Consider the following 10,231-nt stretch of genomic DNA (forward strand, 5'->3'; position numbering starts at 1 on the left):
GGGTTAAAACAAATCTATACCGGTTATATCGAAGGACTCTAGCCACCTATCATAGTAGCACCCTTGTCACTAGTCTGAAGATTGACTTGGTCCAAAGGCCCATCACATAATTACACAATAAATAAATCCAACCATCACTTGGTGGGATTCGAATTTGCAACCTCTACACATCCAAATGACCAATTGAGCTAGAAACTCTTGTATGCTTGAAGGCACTTTACAACGATAAATTTCAGAGACAGCACAATCAACCAGATGACAAAATTGTATGCAAAAGATAATCAAACTTTGTGTTAACCTACTGACAAAGCAAGTGCGAAACTAAACAGTACCAAATATTTCACTTCTGAGCATAGAATGGAACTCTGCTCGGCATGTTTAATATTTTGGCATCTATGTCTACCAAAATAGTCAATGAGAGTTAGATCTATTGCATTTTGTAAATTTTCAGTCTCAGTAAATTAGACTTGTCAATATCATGTACGTATTCCCTTGATTTTTATGCTCTAATTAATTTATATTTTTTTTTTCTTATTTACCAGTTTAGAGGAGACGTATGAGGCGTTAAGAACATTTCAGGTTCTCGGCATAGAAACAAATGTTGATTTAACAGCAGGGACTTGCCCACTTATTGTCAACACCTTTCAGTCATCGTCTTCTAGTTTGAAGTAGGGGTGATAATTTGGCCCTCAGGCCCTCAACCCGGCCCGACCCGGCCCTAAAAAATGCGCGTCAAAACCCTCAAAAGTTGGCCCTCACAGATTTGAGGGGCGGGCTGGCCCGGCCCTTTTCTAGGTTCTCGGAAGGCCCGGCCGCAAGATTTGGCCCTTCCAAGCCCTCACTTGGCCCTCGGTATTTTTTTTTCGATAAGATATATTTTATTTTTTTACATTATATATGTAAGGTACCACAATTATCCCTATTTGAATTAAATATTTTCACTACAAATAATGTTTAATAATAGTAGTTTACCACATATCATATGAGGTATTTTGTAATTTGAGTAAAAGAGTTCAAATATAAAAAGAAAGTGAATTATGATTATTTTGTGTAAACCCAAAATAGAGGTGATAATTTATGTATTATACTATATATTTGTGTAAACCCTAAAAGAAAACCATATTTTCTTGTTATTTTACATTATATTTATGTATTATACTATAATTATCTAAATTGTATAAAAAAAATTATTAAATTAGTTTTCAATAGGGGATAAATTATAACATAATATAATATATGCACTTTTGTAATTGATTTAATGATATGTATATAAATCATACATAAAGTAAATCCAACCTAACAACATAGTTAAGTATTAAAAATGTAGATATTTTAAGAATATCATCTCTTCCACCATCTCTATCTATTTTTTTCTAAAGATATAAGAATTAGTTTTGTATACTTATATACATATCATTAAATCAATTACAAAAAAAAAATAAATAAAAAATAGTAAACTAGTGAAGTATAATTAGACTTGTTTCATTTGACCCTCAAAAATGAGGGCCCCAAGAGTTAACCATGCTTGACCCTTTGATCTTATGAGGGCTTTTATGGTTTGAGGGGCTTTTTATCACCCCTAGTTTGAAGGACTTGTTTTATGCCCCAAGAGTTAACCAGACTTTGAAGTGCGAATTAGTGGATGCTGCTCTTCTTGTGGTATTTTTTTGGGTTATTATCAACTTATTTACATTTTTGTTAGTGTTAGAATATGTCAGTATTGGAATATGTCCAACATAGAAAGTCTCATGTTTCTATAAGTGTTGACATCCATATCTAGTAGTTTATATTATTATGTTTTAGTTTTAGTATAAGTATGTAACTCTGGGTAGAGAACATTATCTAAAATACAAGAACTCTCTAATCCTAATCAATATCTAGTCTTCTCTGTTCTTTTTCTTGGTTTCTCTAATATATCAATGTCACAACTCTCCTAGCATCACCACTAACATAGAATTCAACATGGTATCAGAGCGAGGTTCAATGGTATGCTAGGAGAGGAATCCCTCACCAAGAATATTTAAGTTTTTCAGTATATCATTCAAGTCAAGTTTCAAGAAGAAGAAGGATTTCTCACAAGAAGAAGTTCTTATATCTCAATTCAAGTTTCAATCTTTCTCTGGAAGGATTTACTGTTCACCGATACTATTCACCGACACTGTTCACGGTACTGTTCATCGACATGTTTAAGTATTCTAAGTTATGAAATCTCTCATCTCATTATTCTCTATGGTTTGAAGTAAGTTTTCAAGATTCCGCTGGTGTTTAAAGTTTGTCTGAATAAAACTAGGAGAGAGATCCGAAGTTTCTCAGTATTGGTTTCTTAGTATTGTTTCGCTTCCGCAATCTCCTTCTTCCAGAATCTCTCTGTCTTAGTATTGTATGAGGGGCACAACCTCTCTGTATCTCACAGTCTCTGAATTTAGTATTGGACGAGATGCGCACGCACAAAGTCTAAGCCATCTGCTACGCGCCCATGCCATGAAAAAGAAAAAGAAGTAAGTTTTCTATGTACTGATTCATTTTTCCAGTGAAGAGGGTGCGCACGCGCTCAAGTATAGTCACGGCCCAAAGGGCACCCGTGCCCATGCCGTGAACAACTTATAATACTTTAAGGGCGCGCGCACTCGACATTTGCCTTGCCAAGAGCGCGCCCGCTCCCATGCCTCCACACATCAGTTTTCGAGATTTTTTGAAGTATCAAGCCTTTGGAAGATAGTTTGCACTCTCATCCAGGATTGGAGGGGTAGTATTATTTGTATGCCGTTATGGATATTTGGGTTTCTAGCTTCCGTGCAGTTGGTATTGATGTTGTCTTCTGTCTCAGTTTCTAGAACATGATAAAGTTGTTTGCTAATTTGAAGTATTATAGGGGCACATGACCTCTATCTCACAAGGAATTATTCTTTCCATCTTCCACTATTCTAGAAGTTCGCAGTCATAAAAAGGCGCGACTCACCTTCCATCCTCTATAGTGAGTATTGTTTGATGCATGTTCTGTTAGAATTTTTTGTGTGTATTGGAGTATGAAGTATTGTTTTTTGAAGTGGGCAATGGTTGGTTGTATAAGTTAGTATTTGGTGTTCTCTGTTTCAAGTTCAAGTCGGAATAGACAAGTCTTTGTATGTTCCTACTCAGCCTTGTATATTCCAACTTGAAAGAGAGAATAGGGAGATATGAAGACATTCAGTAGTATATGAGGGAAGGAGAATATGGAGACGTATGAGAAAGAGTACTCATATCTCCATATTGTGGCATGCCTTGACAAACTATTCATGACAAGGCATATCTACTATTCAAGATTCAAGATTCAGTGCTGATCAAGCTTAAACTTCGGACTTCAAGATTTTAGGTAGCGATCAAAGCTAAACCGCAAGTAGTATGTTTCGTAGCGAGCAAGTATATTTTCGTGTAGATCAAAACTAACCGTATATTTTTCGTAGCGATCAAGCCTTAAACTGCGCAAGTATGTTTCGTGCTTGATCAAGCCTAAACTACACTCATCGAGATTCGTTAGCTTGATCAAATTATAACTGCACCAGTATTCAGTATTTAATATTCAAGAGTACCCATAATAGTATTTTGTTAACATTAATAGTGATATTGATAGTAGCAGCCAAGAAGCGCACATCAAGTCAGTGTTATTGTTTTCAATTTATATTATGACAGTCATAACAACGAATGGAGTGAGTAGTAACCAAGCAGCGCACCACTAAACCAGTGTTATGATTTTAGTTTGTGACTGTGGTACACCTTCAGTATTCAGGTTAGGTCATTGCCTACATCGATAGTTTCACCTCCAGAACGTCTCAACAGTTGTTTGAGTTCTTCAACTAAAGACAGTTCTATGCGAAAGGGGGAGCAGTATTCTTATCTTTTGTTTTTTGTAATCTAAGCTGTAATTTGCATAGTTTGTGTAATTACAACTTGGGGGGAGTGTTAGAATGTGTCAGTATTAGAATATGTCCAATATAGAAAGTCTCATGTTTCTATAAGTGTAGACATCCATATCTAGTAGTTTCTATTATCATGTTTTAGTTTTAGTATAAGTATGTAACTCTGGGTAGAGAACACTATCTAAAATACAAGAACTCTCTAACCCTAATCAATCTCTAGTCATCTCTGTTCTTCTTCTTAGTTTCTCTAATATATCAATGTCACAACTCTCCTAGCATCACCACTAACATAGAATTCAACAGTTAGTTTTCATATATTAATTGTTGTTATCTTTCTTGTTCAAGGGCATTACTTCAAATTAAGCTTCAAACTGTTATTAAGCAATCCAGTTCTTTACTTGACTTCTACTATTCAGTCGAATGTTGGTCCTCAATAACTAGAAATTTGACTTACATTTGTTTTATTTTGGAGTTATCTTGGACACACCCATAAAAAACACTCCCATACCCATAACCATAGTACAAAATTTTGTACCAGAGCAATTTATCAGACATCTCTTTTTCTTATATATTTGGTATATATCATATGTCCAAGGTCGGTAAAATGAGATGAGGGAAGTTTGGAATTTTGATATGAAATCAATAGATATACACCACTCTTGAGGAGGAATTAGTAGTCATGGGTTTTGAAGAAATGGGTTTCACAGTAGTAGTAGTAGTTTCAGTAGTAGTATGAGGTGCAAGCATGTGTTTACCTGGTACATCATCATCATCTGACTCAGAACCACCTGAGCCAGACCCACCAGAGTCAGACTTGTTTTCAGAGTCAACTTCTTCTGAGTCTGAGTCTTGTTTGTCAGACTTGGGTTTGTTTGAAGATGGGTTTTGTGTTTCTTCTTCTTCGGGAGATTCTTCTTGTTTTTGAGTTTCTTCAGAAGAAAAAGAAGGAGAAGGGGGTTGTTCTAGTGGAGCTGGGCGTTTTTTAGCATTTTTTTAGGTGAGGGGTAAAAAGTGGATTTGAGATGAGAGGAAAAAAAAAGTGGAAGAGATCAAATATTCAAATTGAACCAAAATGGTTTCAGTACCAAAATCCAAACCCAACATAAGTCTACTATCTAAGGGCATCACCAATGGGGCCTGGATCTGGGCCTTGAACTTCAAATTTGAAGGACTAACAAAAAAATCAGCCTCCAACATAGCCCCTAAATGGGCCCCCAAATTTATAACCCTGGATATCTCTCTCTATTTCTATTATGATTTTGGAGGAGCTGAAGCCCAAGTCCATTCGCACGTGATCAGAAAACGTGACTGCCCTTCACTTCCACTAGTTCATTTTTTTGGTTTTGCAAAACCCCAACGGATATATTCTGGCCTCACAAAAACCAACCTTCACAAGCACTCCGTTCACCACCACTATGCCATTAATTCAACACAAATTTCCTCACTACTCGTAATGGCAGCTTCATGATCAATTAATGTTGGAAGGAGGGGTCCGAATTTTTCATTGGAAGAAGATGAGGCATTGTGCAAAGCATGGGTGGCTATTGGTGAGGATTCGGTTGTTGGAATATGCCAAACTGGAAAAAGGCTTTGGGAGCGGGCACTGGATGCGTTTCATGATATTTTGAATTACCAAACCGGTCAAAGTTCGAAGGGGATAAGTGATTGATGGGGTGTAATTCAACTCGCAGTCAACAAGTTTTGCGGATTTCTCAGTCAATTAGAAGCAATACATCAAAGTGGGATGACCATGCAAAATCGGGTCAGGCATTTGTTTGCTTGAATTTATATAGTATGTGTAAATGTCTTTGATGAAATGTCCAACAAGAGATATTCACTCAAGGGGAGCAATCCTATATTTGTTTGTTCGGATCAACAATAATCCTCAGACGTGAAATGTTTGGCTATTAGCTTTGTTAATATGTTGAGAGAGAATTATTGAGATTTTATAATGAGACATATAAATGTGATAATGTCGAGTACTGATGGAAGCGAATGGTCAAAATCTCGATGTCGGTCCCTAAAATCACATGTTTTATGTTTAAAAATAGCAGTAAGAAAACGAGATAGGGAAGACATCTTAGACCTTATACTCAACAGCTATACCCTGCTGAGTTGCTTCAGTTTGGTTTTGTGTGCAAGTCTTAAAGTGTATCTATTCTGTGCGATAAGAATGTCCAACAAGAGATATTCACTCAATGGGAGCAATCCTATATTTGTTTGATTTGTTTGTTCGTTTGGGCACGTTATATTACTCATAGTGTATTTTTTTTGTCATTATGGTAGTTTGTTTGCTTTTACTATCAAGGCATAATATTAATCATTAGACAATTCTTTTGTGTTTTTTTTTCATACTATCTAGATCATAGAGGCAAAACGTGTTTCCGCTAATGTTCAAGGAACACAATTTAAGTTCGATACTTGTTGGGAGATTTTGAAAACTACTCCAAAATGGAATCAGTTGATGACGAAGAATGAAAGTACCAACAAATCAAATAAGTTGAGAGTTACCATTGAACTAAATGAAGGAGATTCTTCATCATCCAATCCCACTACTCTGGGATCCACAGACTCTTACTTTGATCCAATGCTAGTAGAAACTTCGACGGCAAAAGAGAGACCAATCGAATGTAAAGCGGAGAAAGATCAAAGGAAGAAACATGCAAACACAAATCGAAATCTATCGGAGTCTAATGCAATAATTAAAAGTTTCACATCTTCACTTGATGAAAGACTTGAAAGATCGGAAAAATGCAAATGGAAAATTTGCAATTGAAGAGAGAAAAAATGCATGAGACAGTCTTTTTTAGAGTTTTAGCTCCTTCAAATGGACCTGATTAATCCAACGTGGCCCTTTAAAAACATGGCATGGGCCTGGGTTTTAGTGGCCTACATTGGTGATGCCCTAACAGTCAAAATGTCACAAATAGGTAAAGAGGTAAAGAAGAGAAAGAAAACTATCAGTTCAGTAGTAAACACATCACATCTTTGACATTATCCTTGATCTTAGGAAGAGATCGTATTTCTACTCGTTGTCCCCTTGTGGCAAAATGGAGGTGGAATGGTATAATAAATTGATGAAAATTTTGGATTTTAGAAGGAGGTGGAGGAAGAAGACGAACCGGTGGGTTAGCAATTCAATACTTGCGGTCTCCCAAATAGACGATTGAATTGATCCAATAGAAACCAATGTATCGCAGTAATTTAGATAATATGCATAAATATCGCAATTTACCATGATTTTTTCCAGATAAATTGAGTTTCCCATACCATGGCATATATCAGTGATTTTTTATGGCTGGTTAGCTGCAAAACCGATATATATCGCGGCATTTTGTACTATGCCCATAACTAACTTAAGTTTTTGTCATACCCCAATAACCACCTCAATCCAATGGAATCTCCCAAATTAATTTGGGGTATTTTCAATAGAGGCAAAAAAAAAATTAATGACATTTTTTTTTTGAAGTGAAAATTCTATTAATAATGATAACGAGTTTTACAAATAATTAGGACAAGCGTACAACAAGCTGCGCCGCAAGTCCTTTCTGAATAGCAAATCCTATCCTCCTAAAAACAAACTTGTTAAAACCAATTGTCATTACGTTGTAGTTCATAACTTTCTCCAATCTTTTAAGGAGCTCAACAGACTGTTGTGCCAAAAAACCAAAAGTGTCAAAACTGAAAGGAATGAAACAATGCTAGTTAGCTCTACAAGCCTTCTCGTGTTTCTCAATTTTCTCTGTCGCTGCTCTATTAGCTGTTTCTCCCACCTCCAAAGATTCCATTCTCAAGCCCTACCAATGGGGAGGCTCCAGTTACATCAACACACGCATGCCTCCCCTCATACCAACTGTAGATCAATACATCTGCAGGCCGAAGTGTCGATCTCTCCTCATTCGGATCAGTGAGAAAATTCACAGGAGCCTCCTTCTTTACTTGTACCCCAGCCCTCCAAAACGAATCACATAAAATATCTCTGACATGATCATGTCGATATTTGAAACCTGAAAAATGTCTACAATGTACTGCATGGTCCCCGAAAGCATCTAGTCTATTTTTTATTTTTATTTTTTTTAGTAAAAAATGTTATATTATATATAAGGTAAAATAGGGTTGTGTTACAATTTTGTACTGGCTCTCCATGTTAGTGAAAAATAGTGTAAGTGAGAGCCTCACAGATTATACACCACTACAAAAGGACACATTACCACTGGTTATCAATGATCCTTGTCCAGTTAAAAACCAAATCCGAAAAGTGGTGATCTAGACGAGCTGCAAAGGTGTTTTCTTTCATGGAAAACCATGCCCAAACACTTCCCTTGATTTTGTTAATCACCTTGTTGATGCAAAGTACGTGTCCCATTTCTGAAAATGATTTCATTTCGAGCACACCATATTGACCATACATACAATGGCGTAGGGAAGGATTGCCCATATGTGCTCTCCTAGTCCTCTAGTATGCAGTATCGGCCATTTTGAGAAAACTTGACTAATTACCTCAACCATCTGTTTTGAGTGAAAGTTTCTTTTCGCATTCTTCTTCTTCATAAACCCGGAGTTATTCTGAAACTAGACTATAAAAGAACTCGTGGATGATGAGAAAACATTTTTACCAAATACCAAGAACAAAATTAGTAATATAATTTGATCAATACAGAGTCTCATGTCTTGCCCAAGGAATTGTGATTTCTCAAAGTTGTTATATCAGCTACACTATAGTGAGTACATTCTTTACAACGAGTATTTAACATAAACATGGTCGTTAGAATTGAGTATGTCTTAGGTATCAATGTATCATAAGTTCAATCCTATTATCACGTGTGTTGGTTTGTGGAAACTTTTGTCTCTATCGCAGCTTTCTCAGTTTGTGTTTCGAGTGATTCAAAATGTAATTTTTTCAGAAAGGGACAAGTCCGATCAGACTAAAAATGCATTTGATCTCTAGTATGAAAGTCATAGAAGATCCAAACTCTAAAGAAAACAAGATATTGGGACTGATTATGGATGTTGTAAAGGTTGTATTTGGTTAACCTTACTAATGCAGGTAATTCGAGGGAGATGGGTTGATTGATTGGGTTTGATCGAGTTCGTTTGGACGAACTGCCTACGTATCAAGTTCTCTCTGCTGGGGGGAGACTTGAATCAGGTCAGACGTAATTCCTCTTCTTTTTATATAGGCAAGATGCCTGCGCTTCCTCTTATCCTGTGTCTGGTCAAGTTCAGGACTTAGGGCTCTTTACTTTTGAGTTGTTCTATATAAACAAACAATTTTGAACAAACTATTGTGAACAAACTGACGTGGCAGTGCAACATTCATGTTGCAGTGTCAATTACCATTATCACATGGATGTTGTAGTGTCAACTCTCATTGCTATATTGCATTGTTGACCTCTACAACATGGATGTTGCACTGTCAAATCGCACTATTTATCTCTGTAACATGGGTGTTGCACTATCAAATCTAACTCTGCAACATGGATGTTGTACTATCAAATCCCACTATTTACTTCTGCAACATGAATGTTGCATTGTTAACTCCCACTGCAACATAAATGTTACACTGCTAGGTCAGTTTGTTCATATAGAATTTTTGTAAGTTTTAACTAGGTTCTAAATTTTTTTGCTCTTGATGGGGCTTCTGAAAGCAGTGTAGGTCTTGTGGATGCAGATTCAACTTTTCAATCTATCAAGGTATTTTATTTTTATTTTTTGAAAAAACACATACATCTGGGGCTTTAGCATATGTCATGTATATTTCTTTAACGATGAATAACCTTTCTTGAGTTAAATGTTTAGGTTTGTTACTTTGAACATAAATGTTTTTTTTCTTGTCATAAATCGATTACAAACATTTTTATTTTCATATATTATACGGGTTCACTATTTTTCAAAACATAAATAGGCTCAATGACCTTTTTTAAAGTATTAACTTTGAAATTAAGCCCTTGTTCACAGGTCAAACTTATATTCAAAATGACCCAATGACCAGTTTGGGGGATAAAATAGAATAATATGGGCATAAGGGTGGAACTTGGGTCGGGTTAACCCAAACCCGATGGACTAAAACCCAACTTTTGTTGGTCTTAGGCTAACATTTCAGATTAATGGTCTGGGTTTGGTTTTGCAAAATCAAAGCCCGACTCAGTTTTGGGTTGGGCTCGGGTTAGAATATCAAATAACTAAAAACAACCTGAGCCTGTTCACATATATATACGTATATTTTTCATTTCTTCTATTATTGTCAAAAATAAGGTTGAGAACATCCATTTTAAATAGAATAATGGAATCAATTGGGTTAGTTTCTCATTCAAATAATCAAATCTCTTTGATTT

The sequence above is a fragment of the Coptis chinensis genome, chromosome 4, assembly GCF_015680905.1.
Source record: "Coptis chinensis isolate HL-2020 chromosome 4, ASM1568090v1, whole genome shotgun sequence".
NCBI classification, from domain to species: domain Eukaryota; kingdom Viridiplantae; phylum Streptophyta; class Magnoliopsida; order Ranunculales; family Ranunculaceae; genus Coptis; species Coptis chinensis.